General features: G+C 46.6%; 1 pseudogene; it reads left to right on the forward strand.

Annotated features, from left to right (window-relative positions):
- Window positions 1-276: 276 nt before the first annotated feature.
- Window positions 277-19,374, forward strand: part of LOC136489081 (UPF0481 protein At3g47200-like) — a 29,588-nt pseudogene continuing 10,490 nt past the window's right edge.

The following is a 19,374-nucleotide window of genomic DNA, read 5'->3' on the forward strand; positions in this document are numbered from 1 at the left end:
CGGCTGAACCATAATGCATGCGATGGGGAGCTGCCAGACACATGGGATGCCAATGGGCCAGTTCGGCTTTACTATGTGACAACTAGCACTAGCAGGCGACGACGATGGCTGTACCTACCGCTAGAGATCTCACCACGCGACAAAACAAAACGATGTAAATAACGCTTGGCGCATGCAAGTATATATATAGAGAGAGAGGGGGCAGAGAGCTACCCAAAAGGAATCGGAAAATCAATTACAAATAAGTCGAGTGTGTGTGTGCAAGCAGAGGATCTAATGCAGCCCGCTTCGGTGGAGAGCGCGCGGTGGAGTCGGCACTGTATCTATCGGGTGCCGCAGTTTATGAAGGACATGACCAATAGCGAGGCGTACAGCCCCCTCGGTTCGTGTCACTGGGCCCCTTACACCATGGCGAGCCCCATCTCCTGCCCATGGAGGAGCACAAGCGCCGGGCGGTGCTGCACATGGTTAACCGGTCTGGCCGGGAAGCCTCTACAGGACTTTGTAGCAGCCATCGATGAAGTTGCAGATGAGCTACAGGCTGCCTACAATGACCTGGATGATGACAAATGGCGTGAAGCAAACAAGGGTCGCTTCGTGGAGATGATGGTTATGGACGGCTGCTTCTTGTTGGAGTGGGCAAGGACAGTAGGAATCGTAATAGGCAGAAATTTTGCTGTTGATTATGGGACCAACGACCCCATTTTCAGTTTTAGAAGCTATATAAAATTGTGGGCAACCATGAAGAGAGACATGATCGCTATGGAAAACCAACTACCTCTTATCGTTCTGCAAAGGCTTTTAGCTGTTCAGAGTGGCGAATTCCCGGTACGTACTTTTCTTCCCATGTATCTAGAACCCACTTATATTAGCTTGAGTCAACCTCTCTATAAAGCGAGTTCAAAGATATATACATGGCCCACTTATAGCTTGAGACAAATGTATAGAGAGATGGCCTAGTTACTTACATTCACAGGGGGTCTCAAGTATCTCTCGGTGACCTTATGTGCTCGCATACATAATATCCACGATGTACACTTCTAAAGCATTGTACGTGGCACTCCGTCGATACACCATGTTTTGTGTATTAAAATACCAAGTACTTTGTTGGTAGAAATGTAATGCATCAGTAATGTTGAAGTACTAAAATATAGTGAGACATACTAGCCATTTTGTTTTGATATATAACTCACTCGCACTACAGGAACTGCTGGATTCCCCGAGTGCCAGTTGCACTCGGGGAAGGCCCAGTTGCACTCGGGGAAGCCTTCCCCGAGTGCAACACTCGGGGAAGAGCCTCCGGCTAATCCTCTCACGGGAAAGCCGCCTTCCCCGAGTGTCAAAAATCGTGCACTCGGGGAAGGCCTTGCCGAGTGCCGTGCTGGCACTCGGGGAAGACTTGACGCCGTTGGCCGACGGCCGACGTCGTTTTTTTTTTATTTTCTTTCCCGAGTGCAACACTCGGGAAAGATTTTTGAATTTTTTTTAAATACTCTTTGCCGAGTGCCGCAGTTCAGTCACTCGGGGAAGAAATTTGTTTTTTTTAAATCCCTCTTCCCCGAGTGCCACAGCACAGGCACTCGGGGAAGCCACCTCTAAAATTCTTTTTTTTTTGTTTTTTGCTTTTCCATGTAAACAACAAAGCATATATATATATCACAAACCACAAATCAACACCAATATGTCACAAACCACATTTATATATCACAAACGACCAAATTTGTCCGAAATCCATAATATATTACAAACCACACGTTCAAAAGTACACACTATTCCAAGTTCACAAGTTCAATACAAAAAAATGACTCCGAAGGCGGCTCACGGCGACTGGGAGGGGTGGGACGCCCCAGCGTGATATCCCGGCGACGGTCCAGGTGGGGATGGCCCGACGTGCGATGCCGGCGACCCTTCGACATGGTTCGACGCCCCACCCGATTGATGCTGTAAAAAAGAGAGGAGATTACACGTGAGTGACAAGATTAAAATATAAGGAGTGTAAAGAAAAGTTGAAAATTTCGGCAGCACCTCCCCTGCACGGGGAGGTTTCCAAAACCTGCAAGAAAAACGTCGGCATGAAGGCCGACAACCACATTTCCGGCACGAAGGCCAACACATCAACAAATCCGGCACGAATGCCGACACATCAACAAATCCAGCACGAAGGCCATCACTAGGTTTGACACTAAGCATAAGCAAAGAAAGTAAAACATCCATACTCATACTCACCGGAGTAGACTCTCGACGATATGGTGGTGTTGGTGCAAGCAGCTCTGCTAGGATCTCCCAACCTTGTTTCTGCCCAAGTTGTTGCACGAACTTGAGCAAACCATCTTGCTGGGCCTCCAAAGCTTGTACCCTCTGACGCTCAGACTCCCGCTCGGCCCGCTCAGCCTCCCGCTCAGCCAGCAAACTCTTTTGCTGAGCCCGAAGTTGCTGTAGCTCGGCCTGCAACATTTGACCCCAATGCTTCAATAATGCAGAGCTAAGGAACGTAAAAGTGAAAGAACGACGAATGAAACTGGAATGCTTACCTGGATTGAAGCCACCGCTGTCGGCCGTTGGCTTATGGGCACGCTAGAGCTCATGCTCGCTGCTCGTAGGCGGTTGAGAGGAGGAGTACAGCCCGTCTCGAGGATGCCGTCGCCCATGTAAAACCGCCCATGCTTCTTGCCTTGCCCAATCCTCATCACTAGCTCAGGATCAAGGCGCTCCTCGGTCCTCGGATCATAGTCCGACCCGTGGACTAACCTTGATGCCTCCGTGTACGAACTGAGGCGGGTGTGGACGCTGGATTGGTGTACGCCTCTGGGCCCGCATCCGGGTTGTACTCGATGTTGGACTTTGCCGGGCCCATGTGGGCCAGAGCATACGCCGTGAGTTGGCCAATTGGCTGGCCACCGTGCGCCGCCTCCTGCGAGAAAGACAACAACATGTGGTTAGGAATCATGCAGAATTGAGCGCGGCTAGATTAGACAAGTGGTGGAGACTTACATATGTCTTTTTGTATTTGCTGAGGGTGGCGCTGCCCTGATGGTGAGGTACACCTGGCATCAGCATACGGTGCTCGCTTTTCTCTTGGTGCGCCTTCTGCCAGTCCGCGTCCAACCATTTGTCCACTATAGCAGCCCAGCAATCGGGAAAGGTGGCGCACCAGCTCGGAATCACCTACAAGCCATCAGAAGATCAAATTAGGCATAGTTAATCTAAAAAGAGATCAATAGGAGATGTTTTCTATTTACCTGTAGGTACTGCTCCCTTGTCAGAATCTCTATCTCTCTTCTTGCCTGAGTTCTGTTCATTCTTCTATTACGGTAGGTGGCGTTGTAGTCAATGTGCGCCTGGAGGCGGAACTCGTGATACAAGTCCGAGACACGCCTTCTACAGGAAGCGACAGCCACCTCATGCGCCCTTAACTCCTGTCCCGGCTGGCATCTGAAGAAGTCCTGCATAAAGACACGAGGTATCCATTATTTTATTTCAAGAATGTCCAATGAATGCAATGAATTGAGGGTCGTAGAGCGAGAAAGGCTTACCCACAACTCCGTAAGCACCTGCTCCACCAAGTTTAGGTGCCCAGCGGCGGGGAAGAGGGCGTAGTGGTCGAACGAGGGTATCTCTAGGTCCTCATCCTCCGACGTCCACACCAGGCCAGGGAAGTGTTCCCTGCACAGAAGTCCTAGGATCCCATTGACATTGCGAGCCGGGACCCCCTCCTCCACTAGCATCCAGTTCCTGCACAAGTGGTTAACAATAGTTATTATTAGCTCTTATTATGATTTTTCAACATATCAAATGAAGAACATATGAAGTTACTTACCTATCCCCCTCGGGTGCAATCAGTGGGCGGCGGTCAACAAGAATCGGTCGCTTCGGGAGCTGGCTGGGACCTCGCTTATAGGGTTTCGAGGCTGCAGAGGAAGTCGAACCCCCTGCCCCCTCCTCGGACGTGTGTGGAACCCCCTCCTTGGACGCGTGCGGAACGGCGTCATCGTACATCTGCGGAATGGCGTCCTCGCCCACCGTGGGCAGAGGTACGTCGTCAGCCCTAGCAGAGTGCGAGGAGCCGAGGTCGTGGTCAGTCGGCGGCGGGCCCCCCCCGCCTGGGCCTGCCCCTCGGATGCCTCTGCCTCTCTGATGGCTCCGTCTCCGTCTCCTCAGCCGCTGACGTGTCCCTCGGTCTCGAGTAAGTCGAGGGACAGCTCCTCCTAGTGGGTCCCATCACCTGCAATTAAAAAGAATAAACCATTATTAGTCATGATAAACGAGAAGTACTTAGCAAGGGATGCAAAATAAAGAAAATGTAATTACAAAATAACATAGTATTACATGTATTTCTAATATTCTTCATGATCGGGATTATCTGGACGATAGGTATCGTCATCACTATCAAGAGCCTCCAAATCGTCAACAGCCTCATCCTCATCGCTGTCTAGTTGTAGTCCGTCAAGCATTTTCAAGTCTCTCGGATCATGCACATCATCTGCAGCTTGCTCGTCAACAACCCATTCCTCGTCTACTTCCATTTCAATCTCCCCGGTTAAGTCTATGTCAAGCATCCCTGGTAGTCCCTCATCTTGTTGATAGAACTCCCCGTCATGCGTGGGTGGGTTCAAGTTGTAATCATCATCGTTTGGGTGAGGTAATTTACCATGTGGTGATACCTTGTGCACAATATACCAACCCTGAAGACGTGGGTCGGTTTTGCACGCATATGGACAATAATAAACTTGCCTGGCTTGTTGAGCCACAATATAGACATCATCTCCTTCATAGAAGGAATCCTGTCTAGTTTCGACTATTCCAAGTTTAGGGGACTATGATGTTGTGAAGTTTCTCACTATAGTATGATGTTGTGAAGTTTGACACCTCCTCACGAATGAATGCCTCTGCTATGGAAGCCTCAATCCTGCCTTTGTTTCCACATTTCTGGCGAACAGTCTTTAGACATCTCTCTATTGGATAGCACCAACGGTTCTGCACGGGCCCCCCATTCGTACCTCATTCGGGAGGTGCAAAATCAAATGCTACATCGACAAGAAAAAGCCAGGTGGAAAAATCTTCTCCAACTTACAGAGCAACTCGGGTGCCATTTTTTCCAACTCCTCAACCACTCTCAGAGATATCTCCTTGGCACAGAGCTGGCGGAAGAAAAAGCTCAACTCTGCCAGCACCTTCCAGACATGCTCAGGGACGTAGCCTCGAACCATCGATGGAAGAAGCTGCTCAATCCATTTGTGAAAGTCATGACTCTTCATCCCTAAGACTTTGCCAGTTTCTGGGTTCGCTCCCCTCCTCAGATTCGCTGCAAACCCATAAGGGAAACTTAACATCTGCATCCATTCTATCACTTCCATCCTGTGCTTCTTTTCCAAGACGTAATCAGCCTTAGGCCTTTTCCATGGTTTGTTGTCTCTTGGAGGCAGCATCTGTAGCTTAGGTCTATCGCATAGTGTTGCCATGTCTACTCTGGCCTTAGGGTTGTCCTTTGTCTTGTCAGGAATGTCCATGAGTGTTGCCCAAAGTGCTTCGGCGACATTCTTCTCAGTGTGCATTACATCTATGTTATGTGGAAGGAGAAGGTCATCAAAATAGGGAAGCCTCTCCAATCCCGGCTTATGAGTCCACATATGTTCCACACCATAGCCCACAAAGTGATCTTTCTTTGGCTTATCTTTCTTTGGATTACCTTTCTTTCTTTTACCCTTCTTTGGATTATCTTCCTGCGCTGGGACCACGAGAGCATCTATCTGAGCATGAACCTAGGCACTAGTCATCTTCTGAGGTGCACTAGTCATCACCATGGCACCTTTCGTGAATTTCTTGGTGTCTCTTCTAAATGCATGGTCAAGAGGGAGGAATTGTCGATGCTTGTCGAACGACGAGAACTTGCCACCCTTCTTCAACCAAATGAACTGTAGAGCTGCCTTGCATACCGGGCATGGATACTTCCTGTGGACACACTAGCCGGCGAATATCCCATACTCCAGGAAGTCATGCATGGAGTATTGGTACCAAACATACATTTTGAAGTTCCTCCTTGTAGCTCGGTCGTAAGTCAATACGCCTTCATTCCAAGCCTCGATCAATTCATCATAAACAGGCTCCATGTACACACCCATTTTGTCTCCCGGGTGTCCAGGAATTATCAACGTCAAGAATATGTTTTGCCGTTGAAGTAGGTCCCCGGGGGGAGATTGAGGGGGATAGCGAACACGGGCCAACAAGTGTATGGGGCCGACATCATTCCATAAGGATTGAACCCATCTGTTGCCAGCGCAACACGTACATTACAGGCCTCTTCATCTTTGCCACGATGCTTGGCATTAAAGCTTTTCCATGCTTCACCATCTGCTGGATGTATCATCTTGTCTTTATTGTATCGAACACCATTCTTGTGCCATCTCATCTGTTTCGTGGACTCCTCTTTCATGAATAGCTGTTGGAGCCTCGGTATGATCAGAAGGTGTCATAGGACTTTCATGGGGATCCTCTCATTCTGCTCCTTCTTGCCATCACCTTTGTCTACCTCCACATATCTAGAGGATTTACACTTTGGACAGTACTTTGCATCCTTGTGTTCTTTCCTAAATAGGACGCACCCCTTTGGACAACAATGTATCTGGTCATACGACATCTTCAGTGCTCGAAGGAGTTTCATTGACTCGTACAAGTTTGGAGGCAGCTGATGACCCACCGGAAGCAGATCCCCAATAATTGACACCATATCATCGAAGCATTTTCGAGTCATGTTGTGCTGTGACTTCAACCCCAATAGGCGCCCAATGGCATCTAGTTGAGAAATCGTTGTCTTCTCATGTAGGAACTTCTATGCCGATTCCAACATGTCCAAGAACGCCTTAGCGCTTGGCTCTGCTCCTCCTCCCCATCCTTGTGCTCGTCCTCCGTACGTCCTTCAGCGAACATCGCATCCGCATAGTCACCTAACCATCCTGCTACCCCGCCATCACCATCAAATGCCTCCAAGCCTCGTCTCACTACCTCCTCTCTAGGACGGTAGGGTTCACCATGGTGCACCCACCGGGTATAGTTTGGCATAAATCCATACTTGTAAAGATGCTTCATCATGACTTCCCTTGTTCTTCTTTTCTTGTTTTCACATTCGCTGCAGGGACAGAACGTGTCTCTCGCTCCCTTAGCTGCCTTAAATGCATGGTCCAAGAATTTCTCGGTCTTATCCATCCATTCACGGGTGATTTGAGACTGACTTGGGCGTCCCGTATACATCCACTCACGGTTATCCATCCTCTAGCATATACACATAACGGAGTAAAGTAACCATCAATCGCATCTGCACGGCGTGCCTACTGTCTAATAGGTGAGGATAGGTCCTAATCCCACCCGCGGATGCGTAGATGAGGTTAGTTTCCATGCTCTACTCCGATCCGAGACAGAATTTCGGCAGCACCTACCCGCTGCTCTCCCGATACACGTCCTGGAAGGGAGAGTGTGTATCCGGAGAACAACAGGGAGGTGGTGCCGAAACTCCATCTCGGATCCGAGCAGAACATGGAAACTAACCCATCTATGCATCCGCGGGCTGTCCAATTACACCTGGACAATCCGAAATAGATACGGTCATAGATATGCGGAGATCCGCATACCTCCAATCGTATCTGTTTCGGACGGGAGACGCCTAACTGGGCTACACCGATCTACGTACGACAACGGTAAGGAAAAGAGCTTAATTATACCTAGGGTGGCGGTGGAGAAAGGCTAGCGACGCAGTGGCGAGTTGGTGTAGTGGCGAGTCGGCGCTGTGCAGGCAGGACCGTAGCGCCGACGAAGACGATCAGGGTCGCCTAGGTGCTCCGATTCCCCTGCGACAGGTCCTGCTCTGCAAAAGAAGAAAAACAGCACTATAAGTACAAAATTTCGGCAGAACCTCCCCTGGATGGGGAGGTTTCGATAACCTACAAGAAAAACCGTCGGCACGATGGCCGACGTCCACATTTGGGGCACGATGGCCCACACATCCACAATTCCGGCACGAAGGCCGTCAACACATAAACGGTGTGATGGCCGACAAGCAGAACGGGATGGTTCGTATACCTTGGGCGTTGGCGGGACGTGCACGCAGAGAAGAAGACGCCGACAACGGGACAGGACGTGGCGACGGAGGCACCTCCTCCCCTTCTTCTTCCTCCTTCTCCTCCCCTTCCCCTTCTTCTTCTCCTTCTTCCTCCTCCTTCCTCCTCCTTCCTCCACCTACCTCCTCCTTCTCTGCTCCCTGACCAGCGCCAGGGGCTGGGCTCCCTACCTCACGGACGGACAGGGGCCAGCGGCTTGCCTGGGGGCCGGCCGCAGGGGCCGGGGAGGGGGCGCGCTGGCCAGACGGGCCCCGACGTGCAGGGACAGGGGCGCGCCGGCGGGGCCGCGCCGCCGTCTCGGGCTGCGGGGGCGCACTGGCGGGGCCTGCGGGGGCAGCGGGGGCACGCGGCGCGGGGGCTGTAGGGGCACGCGGCGGAGCCTGCGGGGGCGAGCGGCGCGGGGGCTGCGGGGGCGCGCGGCGCTGCGGGGGCGCGCGGCGCTGCGGGGGCTGTAGGGGCGCGTGACTAGGGCTGCGGGGGCGCGGTGGCACTGGGCCGGCGAGCGCTGTGGGGGCGCGCGGCGAGCGGCAGCGGTGGGGGGAGCTGGCGGTGGCGGGGTAGCGCACGGGCGGGCGGGCTGGCGGGTGTGGGGTGGCCGGTTAGGTTTAGATAAGGCCTGTTTGGGCCTTTTTTTTTAAGTCTTCCCCGAGTGCCCTGTCCTGACACTCGGGAAAGGGCCTCTTCCCCGAGTGCCAGGGAAGGCACTCGGGGAAGAATTTTTGTTTTTTTTTGTTTTTTTTACCTCATTTTTTTTGTGAGGCCTTCCCACATTATTTAAAATTGCCTGTTCAAATTTGGGACAATTTTGACTTTTTTGTTATATTTCGTTAGTTTTTTTCGTTTCGTTGAATTTTTTTGCATACTTCGAATTTGAACTGCAGGTGCATGAAATAATGGAATTTGGTGATTCAAAAAATTATATTAATGATATTTGGTGTATGTTGATGCCTTATCCAGGAACTCGCATGAAATGTCGAGCATCTTGTTGACGTAACATGACGAACAACTTGCGGGAAAAGTGTATTTAAATTATATAAAATCCGAACGAAGTTCAAAAATCACGAAACTTGTCTGGGCGTCGTGTTATCGCATGTAGAGGCTATGATAAAAAATCGAGAAGGTTTCGACGAAGTTGCGACGTCGGATGCCTAAAACCCAGACATCTCCGCATGTGATCACAAATCGAGAAGGTTTCGACGAAGTTGCGACGTCGGATGCCTAAAACCCAGACATCTCTGCATGTGATCACAAATCGAGAAGGTTTCGACGAAGTTGCGACGTCGGATGCCTAAAACCCAGACATCTCCGCATGTGATCACATGCGGAGATGTCTGGGTTTTAGGCATCCGACGTCGCAACTTCGTCGAAACCATCTCGATTTTTTATCATAGCCTCTACATGCGATAACACGACGCCCAGACAAGTTTCGTGATTTTCGAACTTCGTTCGGATTTTATATAATTTAAATACACTTTTCCCGCAAGTTGTTCGTCATGTTACGTCAACAAGATGCTCGACATTTCATGCGAGTTCCTGGATAACGCATCAACATACACCAAATATCATTAATATAATTTTTTGAATCACCAAATTCCATTATTTCATGCACCTGCAGTTCAAATTCCAAGTATGCAAAAAAATTCAACAAAACGAAAAAAACTAACGAAATATAACAAAAAAAGTCAAAATTGTCCCAAATTTGAACAGACAGTTTTAAATAATGTGGGAATGCCTCACAAAAAAAAAGGTAAAAAAACAAAAAAAAACAAAAATTCTTCCCCGAGTGCCAGGGAAGGCACTCGGGGAAGAGGCCCTTTCCCGAGTCCCAGGACAGGGCACTCGGGGAAGGCAGCCTCTTCCCCGAGTGTCCTGTTCTGACACTCGGGAAAGGGCCTCTTCCCTGAGTGCCTTCCCTGGCACTCGGGGAAGAATTTTTGTTTTTTTTAAGTTTTAACGGCGTGGGCGGGGTGAACCGTCAAGTAACATGTTTCTTTGCCGAGTGCCGATCTTCCCCGAGTGTTGCACTCGGGGAAGAGGGCCTTTGCCGAGTGCTGCTCTTTACCGAGTGCCAGGATCTCTGCGGCATTCGGAAAAACCTCTCTTCCCCGAGTGCAATTATTCCCCGAGTGCAACACTCGGGGAAGATTCTCTTTCCCGAGTGCCCGATTTTTGGCACTCGGGGAAGCCAGAGACACTCGGAGAATTTTGTCTCTCCCGTAGTGTCGGCCTTTTTGGATTAAATTTCCCCTTAAGTTGACCAACATAATGCATTTATGCCAATAATGTATTAACAAAGTTAGTATTCAAAACTCAGCATAACAATTACATGTGCATATCTTAGCTAATGAGGATGGTACATATGTGTCTGGAGAATGCATAGAAAGTCTTTGTAGGTCTCTTTATCCATATCTAGTGGATCCGTGACATGCTACACCTACCTTGACATCAACAACAATGCATATCTAGTGGTTGTTGTATGAATTGAAGCACACGATAGAATACGTTTTCACAAACCACGGTAGTGTATCAACCCAAATACGTTTTTAGAAACCATGGTAGGGTACATGATAGAATCGAACATACTCAAAGTTGTAGGGGCAAATTATGAGACTTTTGTGTTCCAAGTTCGTGCAACCTACACCACAACCTTTAGCATCTCCGAGTGTATTGCTGTAGTACGGATTTTTTCTTTCCCCTCCATGGTTGCTCTTGCATTTGCCATCCAGTTTCTACTTTGTGGGGGGTAATTAAAGGTTATCTATGCACTTCTTGAGGGTCTAAGTACCGCAAAGGTGTCTTTTCAACCTCGTATGCATTCTGCAAATAACGTCTCAGGTCAATATATAACCATATACACACACTTCTAAAGATTAAAATTCTGTCAAATGGAGAGGCACTTGCACCACGCACAAATCTGATTGTGATTTCCATGTAGCGAGCCAAAAAATTGTCTGGATGTCGTTAGAGTCGAAGGCAAGTGATTCCACGGGGCCTCCAAATGTGTTTTTTTTTTTGGGAATTTTGCAATAATCACATTTATATCGATCAAAAGTGCACGAAATTATCAATCATGGAATATCTTCATTCCCCATGGACATAATTTGAGTGCCTAGTTGGGTAGGAAAATCTTGGCTCTTTTATAGTGCTTTAGGTAATCCGGCTCATCTTTGATGGCCTCCATATAGTTGGATACTTCCTCTTGGTGCCTCGGGCGGTGGGCTACCGTTTGCTGGTGATGATTTTCTCAGTATGTGGGGCTTTTTCCTTGTTGTGCATGCCCATTGCCAGCTATTTTGGCACTCCTAAGGCTTCAACAACCTTCCCAGAGGATCTTATAATCACACTGACACCTTTTGATATTCTATTTCCTTGGCGACCCCTTCTGGTGTGTGAATTTTTGTGCATGTTATTGTTGTTACTGCTTGTCGTGTAGGGCTTTCCTCATTATCCCAGCAGCTATTTGTGGTGAAAGGCTCATCTTCTGCTCGGTGAGGTTAAGGATCCGGCGAGTTTTGCATCTCAAGCAAATGTTGGTCATGAGGCAGTGTTCATTGATGATCCTTCTCTTCAAGAATGGGTTGCCACTCAGGTAGCATAAGCCGAGATGGCGAAGGAGCAGTCAATATGATATCCCTCTTATGTCATAGGATGAACATATGTTCATGCATCCTCCAACCAAATGCATGCCCTTGGGAGTTTGGTGGTCTATCTTCCAGTGGTAGAACTAAAGCTTCACGGTGCTCACCTTCACCTTGGTGTAGCCTAGTGGGATCGGATGATAGTGATTCATGCCGCCCGGACGATATACCTCACTCGTGGCTACCTCATCTATTCCTCTAAGCCTGGCCATCATAACAGTCTACACACAAGGAGTTGATTCCCGTATAGGATGAAAAAACATGTGCGCTGCTGTGGAGCCCATTTTTCTCGGAATTTCACCATCTTTAGCTGTGATAGTAGAGTCATCATTACTGGCTTGACAGTGGGGGCAGCACTAGTGCCTCATCGGCCACTGCCTGTTCAAGTAAAACCATTAGAGTAAAATTCACTAGCGGTTTGTAAACTTGTACGTCAGTGTGATCTAGGTCCTCAACTCCCAATTTTTTTTATTATTTGAGTCCATAAACTTGTACTTTGGTGTCACTTCGTTCCCCAACTGTCAAATTTTGATATTTGGATCCTATAACTAGTATAATAGTGTCATCTAGGTCCCCAAACTTGAGGATCAACACAAAAATAGCACTGGCAATGGGGGACCTCCAAGTATGACCAATAAGAAAAAAACTTAAAGAAGGTTGACTGCTTCTTGAAAGGTACGCTAGGGACATGAGGTGTACTTCTATCTCATTCTCTTCTTCCCATCCTTCGTCTCCTTTCCGAAGATTACATGTACAATTTTTACCATCAGGACCATGCGGTACCATTCTGACATCTCTGCGAAGCAAATTAGGTTTCCAAATGTTTCCGCTCTCTATTCCGTGACTATCACTAGCCAAAAATGAAGAGCAGGCATGGCTCTACAAAGTGCACACAATATAGAAAAGTTGTTGGAAAGTGAAAAGATATATAATGCAATTTTTATTCAAATGGCTCACCAAATGAGAATTTAGAGATTGAGTATACGAAAGACCCTTGGAGATGCTCTTACTATGTAATCGGAGTACCATAGTGTATTGCCCCCATTTTTTCAAACAAAAGTTCATATATATAATTATTTACGAGTATTGTGGCGCTTCGGAAATTTGATGTAAATAAGGAGTTCTCATGTTGTTAGAGAATCTCTAAGAGTTCACCTATCAGTCCCTCTTAGAACCAAAATTAAGGTTTACGAAACAAAATTCACCCTCCAACAATTCCCCACTGGTAGAGAACCGAGCTTTACTCCCGGTGGGGAACCCCCTCTAGTCCCGGTTCCCCACCCGGGAGCAAGCATCCGGGACTAAAGGGGGGGTCCTTTAGTCCCAGGTCAGGAACCGGGACTAAAGGAGGACCTTTAGTCCCGGTGGGTAACACCAACCGGGACTAAAGGTGCCTCCTGACATGCCACGATGGCCGGCACCTTTAGTCCCGGTTGGTAATACGAACCGGGACTAAAGGTTTTTTTCTTTTTTCTTTTCTTTTCATTTTTTTGTTTTCTTTTCAAAATAGGTTTTCGAAGTCGTATTGTACGCTGCTAATTATACATTTATACGCGCATATAGTATGTTTCGGTTCAAGCACAATGAACGTATTAAATCACACAATTCAATCATAGAAATATATATATATATATATATATATATATGCATGCATGCATCATATATATATTTACATGCATGCATGCATATGTGTATTTTACATTATATTATTTCATGTGCATATATTACAAAAGATTGCATTATAGTTGTTGTGACATAACAAGTTTCTTCTCATCCTCTAGCTTGGCTTCAATGGCAGTGTTGGGTCGAAGTAGAACTCGCCCTTGGAATCGATGACCTGCTCATTAAAAAATCCGGCTATAGACTCTTGAATTGCTTTGATTTGGTCTTGCCGTATGACCTTTTCCTCCAACCATCGAGTCTACAGGTTTGAATTAAAGGAAAATAAATTAATATATGTACATATATATATATAAAGACATAGTAACACAATCAATAATAATAATTAAATGAATATATAGTGTATTTTTAACGTACTTTGAGTCTCTCTGTAGGAGTTCTTTGGGAGACCACCTTGATAAACTTGCAAACATAGTAACCACAGTAGTTGTTCCCCTGTTCCTGCCTCAGACACCACTTTACGAGAAAAAGATTTGTCATCCAATCTGGTGATCCGGTGAAAGCTATATGTTTAATTAATAAAGATGATGCGATTCAGGGGACTTACTTTCAATGGGATTACATTCAGTGGCGCTTTGCATTTTTCCATGTGTTGCTTCTCAATAAAGGTTTTCCAAACACTGCCCAATAAAAAATTTGCCACGTCATCAGATATAGTTAATCATCATGTTTGTGTGTATATATAGTTGCTAGAGATCTCGAAATTACCTCTGGATAATATCTATCATATCTTGGTAGTCTTGTTGTGGTTTTCTCATCGAGTCATAGATTATCAAGTGACTTTTCACCAGATCGATGTCCATCAATATCCAGTGATTGCTGCATGTGTTTATAGGATATAACGCATAACACTCATTAATTAACTAGAATCAACATATGAGCCATTAAGGCTATGATCGACATGATTAACACTCACTTGAAGTTATAGGGAAAGAGTATATCCTTCTTGTGGCGTTGGTTCACTAAGAAGTTCATGAGGTTACTCTCTGACTCAGACTTCCAATTAGTCATTGGAGTAATTGGGTCTTTGAATACTATATGGGGATCAACAAAACCAATTTCATTGCAGCCTTCCTTTCTGAGCTCTGTCATTGTAAATCTGCATATATATAGTACTTGTTAGGATAATTTATATGCATATACACACATATGATGAGTTTAATAATAGATCGAAAGAATTATTACTTACAGGCAATAGCAGCTAATGATAACTTTGTCCAGAGAGGTCAGGTGGCATAGTTGATGAAATTCTGCAAAGTCAACATACATAACATCATCGCCACGGAACCAATGTTCGTCTCTAATTCTGACACCAACGCAGAAGTCTCCACTGGTAGACGCCTGCATGTACCACTTGTTTAGCAGGTACATTTGCGTCCCCAGATCAGATAAGGCTTGAGGGTTGTATAGACTCTGGCCTAGTACAAATTTTTTCTTCCAAATATCAACCTCCGCCGCACTCTCAATGTTTCCATCACCAAACATCTGGTAAAGGTCGAGACCAGTCTCATCAAGAAATTCACCAAGGTGATCCAAATCGACATCCGGAGGTATGTTTGCCTGATGCATTAATCCTAAATTCGAACCATATTCATTACCAACAACTAGCGGGGGGATTGATTGGTGCGCTTGTTGTCCGAGTTGGGCAACTCCTTTCCCTGCCCGCTTCTTTTTCTGTGCCGCCTCAATTGACTTGGTGAGAGTGCGGTCATAGTCTGATAACGTTGATTTGGACGGCTTACGAGATTCCCGCTGTTGATGCTGGTAAGAAATCACCTTTTTTCTTAAAATATCCGGAGCTACGAAGAAGTACGGTTTCTCTGGGTTTCTCCTTGCTTCTTGATTCATTTTAAGTTTGTCATAGAATCTAGACATGTCTTTTTTATATGCATCAGTTCCTTCTTCCTTCTCTTCAGATATTATTTTGGGAATAACCCTTGGTTTCACGGTGGCTTTCTTTGCAGGCGGGGACTGGTTCTTCGTTTGAGGGGCTGGCCTCTTGCTAGGCTTCTTGGTAGGCGGGGGCGGGGGAGGCGTTGGAGACCTCCTTGGAGGTGTTGGCAGCGACGTTGGAGACCTCCTTGGAGGTGTTGGCAGCGGCGTTGGAGACCTCCTTGGAGGTGGCGGCTGCGGCGTTGGAGACCTCCTTGGAGAGGGTGTGGATGCAGCCTCGTCTTCCAACACAATGTCATCGTACAGAGCACTATGATGATCTGGCGATTGAACAATTGGATTTAGATTGGGGGAGGATCTGCTACAAAAAAAGGAATGACATATTATTATGAGCAGATTGTTAATTATTTAAGCCAATACAAATTAATGATGTAGTGTTTTCATCCGCACATACCTATGGTGAGGTAGTTCAGGAGGAGGTGGAGCCGACATCCCTGGAATGATGATGTAGCGCTTGCGCCATAGAATGAATGTCTTCTCCGCTTCTCCTAGAGTCTTCTCGCCATCACCTCCAGGAATGTCAAGAGGCAAATCACTAAAACCTTTTTCAGCTTTATCTACCGAGATGGTGGCATATCCTTCTTGGATTATATTCCCATGAATCCTTGGTGTCTTGGTTCGGTCGATAGGATTAACAAGACCGATAGCCACCTTGATTGTGGAATTCTCCTTCGGAATGTGTAGCTCACACGTTGTACAAGGTTCAGTGACGTCATCCACAGGGAAGCGCAGTCCTGTGTCCCCTTGATTTGGTATCTCCGTGGAAGCGCAGCTGCTTTTCAACTGAACAGATTGGCTAATGTTGATTCCTGGCTCTGATGCCTGCTTGCTTGCACTCACTGCTATTTGCACTTGCCTTTTGATTTCCTCCTGCATTCTCGCTTCAAGGTTTTTTTCCCGCTCCTGTGCTTCACGCACCGCTTCCTCCAACCTCTGGAGCCGGTGTGCCTCTTCTTCCTTCTTTCTCTGGCGACTTCTGTAGGAAGGTCTGTCCTGAGGGAATCCATGCTCCCACGAGACACTTCCTTTGCCTCTAGTTCGGCCACCATGTTCAATAGTCCCGATGGCGTATGTCAGCTCATCCTTCTCTCTGTTGGGCCTGAACGCACCACTAGCAGTAGCTCTCTGAGCATAAAACAATCTTTCTGCTGCTTCTTGCAGTCTTGCGCCATAAACGCACTTCCCTGTCTCCTGGTCTAGTGTTCCCCCATGAGCGAAAAACCAATTCTTTGCACGTTCTCCCCACTCGAGTGATTCTGGTCTGATACCCTTGGCAAGAAGGTCTGCTTCCATTTTGTTCCACTTCTTAATGGCAGTCGGGTAGCCACCTGATCCCAAGGTATGGTGGTATGTCTTCTGTTGGGCATTATGTTGGTTCTTTATCACCCGACTCACACCCTCTTCCGAAGTCTTGTACTGTACAAACTCATCCCAATAGGGCCTCTGCTTTGAGATCGGGCCTGGGACAGTAAAATCTGGTGCTATGTTCTTCTTGACATACGTCGTGTATAGGTGTTTCTTCCAAGTCTGAAACTGGGTGGCCATCTTCTTCATTGCCCAATCCCTAACTCGCTCCTTCAATTCATCACCATCTATTATATCATCATAATTATCTGTTTGGAGCGTGAAATGTACCAAGACATCATTCCAAATTAACGCCTTGTCACGATCGGAGACAAAACTGATATGAGGAGCATTGGTCTTCTTCTTCCATTCACGGGTACTAATCGGGAGTCGGTCCCGTACAAGGTAACCACAGTGGTGCACAAATTTCATTTTATTCGGCCCCCCCGGTTCTCCTGTATCCACATTGAACTCTGAGATGATGAAGCGACCCTCCAATGGCTTTTTGGGACCTCGAACATTTTTACTCTTCGTTGTAGTTGTTGATGTCGATCCAGAGGGCTACAAAACATAAACATTATTTTTAATGTCATGAGCACACATAGGACATATGATAATATATATATATAGCTAATAATAAAAAATATATACTTGGCCAATATGTTGTTGCTCATTTTGTTCAAGAGCTAAGTACTGACTCCCGTCATCTACATCCTCTTGCATGTTATTTTTAGCACCATCATCGCCGGCAACTTGAGTGCCAGTGTTGATCAAATTCATCATCAACTCCTCCTCATCCATATTTCTCGGGTCGGCCATCTAGCTTCAAAAAACAAAACCAATATATAGTACGTCAAATCTTTGCTTATTACATGCGTAAAATCTACAAACAATATGCATTATTAAATCTTGCCCCTCGATCACGGACGCAATTCGCCACACTAGGACGAACTACGTCGGTACTAGGGCGAATTAGGGCACGAGAAAGGGCGGTGTGACAAGAGTGGCGGTGCTCCACTCCGCCGTATATATGTCTGTACACATGGGTGAACGAGGGCGGCGGTGCTCCGCCGTATACATAGAAACGCATGGACGAAATGCATATGAATACAAATGACGTATATATACGTGTCGGCGCGGTGGCCGGTGTGCTGACGACGATGACGTGAGGCGGGCCGGCGTGCTGACGACGACGACGACGACGTGAGGCGGGCCGGGGCGGTGTCGGTGCGTGATGTTGTGATCCTATGTACCATGTGATCAACCATGTATTCATTCATCATATGAGAAAATTATATGTTAATAATATAAGTATAAGTCATTATGAAATGTAAGTATATGTGTCTTATTGCTCATATAACCATTACTATTTCCGAAATGATAAGAATTTATTTTCTTCTTTTACAGGCGATCTCTGATGCTATGATATAAAGTTTGAAGATAGTCTTCCCGGAAAAAATATGTAATGCTCATATTACTTTAGCAACATTAATATATTATATCTGTATATTCAAAGTTCACAAATGAAGAAACATGTGATATTTTTGATAAACTAAAAAACGCTTAGTTTACAAACTGGGTATCAAAATTGAGTTCCTATTTGACCATTATATATCCTACAACAAATCCTTCAAAAAAAAAGACCCTACATGAATATATTTGGATAAAATTTCGTTAACAAACATTGATCTATGAAGATAGAAAAAATTCTTCTATTAATGTAGCGTTGTTTCCGAATAATATATAGCGTGTTTATTAACAAACATATCTTAACAGCAAGCGGATGGTTCGTAGCGTTGTTTCCGAATAATATATAGCGTGTTTATTATACAAGCCATGGATTTATATCGATCCAATTAATTTCTAAAGTAATTTTATTGGTGATCCTTAATTATACTTGTCATTTAGAGTTCCAAATATTCAAAACTTGCCTTAAGATATGTTTTTATTTAAAATCATTTAGAGTTCCAAATATCGGCAGTGTACCTACTGGAGGGCCTCGGGCCGGCGCGGTGGGGCAACGCGCGGTGGAGGGCGTGTCGGGCGCGGAGGAGGGCGCGGTGGAGGGCCACGGGCAAGCGCGGAGGAGGGGCACGGGCGCGCGCGATGGAGGCCGCACGAGGAAGAAGACGGCGACGCCGGTGTCACGGAAGGCGAACGGACGCGGCGCGAGGAAGAAGAGGGCGGCGGTGTTCGACGAGGAAGAAGACGAGCGGATCGATCTGCCAGGCGCTGGAGGTTATATAGCAGAGGAGAATTACTCCCGGTGCCATCCACCAACCGGGAGTAAAAACCCTTTACTCCCGGTGCGTGTTACCAACCGGGAGTAAAGGTACCTTTACTCCCGGTGCGTGTTACCAACCGGGAGTAAAGGTATACCTTTACTCCCGGTTGGTAACACGCACCGGGAGTAAAGGATTTTTTTTTGGCGGGCCGCGAAACTGCAGCCCACCTTTACTCCCGGGTGGGCTTCCCACCCGGGAGTAAAGGTGGCCTGCAGTTTCGTTTCCCGCCTGTTTTAAGCAATAGTCTTGTTACATACAATAGAAATGCAATAGTTTTTATTAAATACATAGTAAATTAAATAAAAGGCATAAAATTATTTTGTTAAAAATATGAATTTTATTTTTGTTTATTGCACATAGGAAAAA

This window comes from Miscanthus floridulus, chromosome 10 (assembly GCF_019320115.1).
Source record: "Miscanthus floridulus cultivar M001 chromosome 10, ASM1932011v1, whole genome shotgun sequence".
Taxonomy (NCBI): domain Eukaryota; kingdom Viridiplantae; phylum Streptophyta; class Magnoliopsida; order Poales; family Poaceae; genus Miscanthus; species Miscanthus floridulus.